We start from the raw sequence: 1,962 nt of genomic DNA on the forward strand, positions 1-1,962 counted from the left end.
TCCCTTTCTTTCTGCTATTGTCTGGCTTTTAAAGTGATTATTCCAAATGAATTTGTCAATTTCCACTATTTTTTTCCTGTTAGTGCATTAGTGGGAATATGTCTATGTAATAATTTATCACAACCAATATTTGTCAATCTCCACAGACCAGTTTTCAATCTGGATTAGATTACAAGTATAATAAGTAAATGAGCTTCATATTTTCATGACACATTTGTGAACATCTACCTTCATGGAACGACAGCGGGGGTAATCATATCACAACTTTGTATGAATAAATCAAAATGAAGAAACTTCTTTAACATATAGAAAGTCTATTGTAACAATGACTGTTTCAGAGTTCTAAATTCTAATCCACGAGATAATTTCTTACCATCTTCCCCAGGCTGTGTTGAGAATCGAAACTGCAAAGCATGATGGCAGTTAAAAAACAAAAAAGAAAGCAGTTTGCCAGCATATTGCCATGCACTGTAATTCAGATACTCAATGATGAATTCTAGCAACTATATAGCAGTATAAGAATACACAGTAAAAACTCACTCATTGCAACTAACTTGGGAGAAGCTAGTTATCACACAGAACCTTATCATGAGAAATTTTTAAAGAAATTATCACACAGAACCTTATCATGAGAAATTTTGAAAGAAATGACATTATAAATTTGAAGGAATTCTTTTACTTTGAAATACCCTGAACTTCCCTGGTATTTTTTTCCTCTCCTACAGTGCCATCCTTCTTCCCAGACCAGCCATGCCCATCCCTGCCCCAGAGCCTTCACTCATGCTTTCCTACCTCAGAACACCCCCCCTCCCACTTAAGCAACTTTCTTCACTTTTCAGGGTCACATTCAAGTCTCACCTTTTCTCTCAGTCCTTCTCTATTCATTGCTTGCCTCCTGCTGTCTCTCCTCTGATCATTCTCATGGTCGAGCTAACTTTTGAATTTTTGTTTTGTTTCCTTTACTATTAATAGATTGAAGACGTATTGAGGACACTGACCACATAACTTGACAGTGCCTAGCAATAAAAATCATTTTTACTTTTAACGTTATCATTATGTGCATTGCACTGTGCTACATAACTCCCAGCTGCACAGATAATAGCAAACACAGTTCAACCCCTGAGGAACCAGGATCATATAGGGGTGAAAATAGAAGTACACAAGTGACCACAGTATAGGCTCAAATATGTTGTCATAAGAAAAATCCAGAATATCTTTATCCAATTAATGGAATCGTGGAAGCCTTCATGAAAGGAAAGAAAATGTAAGCTAGACTGTGAAGGAGAGATTAGAATTTCAACAGGCAGAAGATTACAGGAAGTCTAGGCTGGATAAAACACAGTGTTCATTAAGATAAGTGGTTAGAACTAAGATTAGAAGAATACGTTGTGAGTATCTGAGTAAGAAAATAAGTAATCATTAAAGGTTTTTCATTAGGCTAGCAGTATAAATGAACGGACACTCTAAGAAGATGAATATGTTGGAAAAGAACAGAAAGACTCTTGGGGAGGTGAGAGGTAATAGAGGCTGGAAGAGGCAGTGGCATTGGAAATGGAAAGGAGAGGATAGTTGTATGAGACACTATGGGGGCAAGGTCTACATGAGTAGGCAAGGGGAAGGAGGAGTCAGAAGTGACTCCAACATGATATGAAAAGACAGTTGAAAGTTTCGAGCTCTGAACGTTTGCAGACTTAGGGCTGAGTCCTGCTGTCCCAAGCACAAGTTAAGTGACCTCAAATAAATTACTAATCTCACTAAGCCACAGCTTCTTCATTGTAAAGGAATGATAATACTGGTACCTACCTCATAGGATTTTGGTGATAATTACATACATATGTTTGCTAAACCATCATAATTCCTGATAGAAAGCTCTCAATACAGTAGCTCTTATGGTTGCAATTGAAAGTTTCAGTGTGGGTCACTAGTTCAATGAGCCTATTAACAAAACTAAGGAAGTCAGCA

Source organism: Papio anubis, chromosome 1 (assembly GCF_008728515.1).
Source record: "Papio anubis isolate 15944 chromosome 1, Panubis1.0, whole genome shotgun sequence".
NCBI lineage: Eukaryota > Metazoa > Chordata > Mammalia > Primates > Cercopithecidae > Papio > Papio anubis.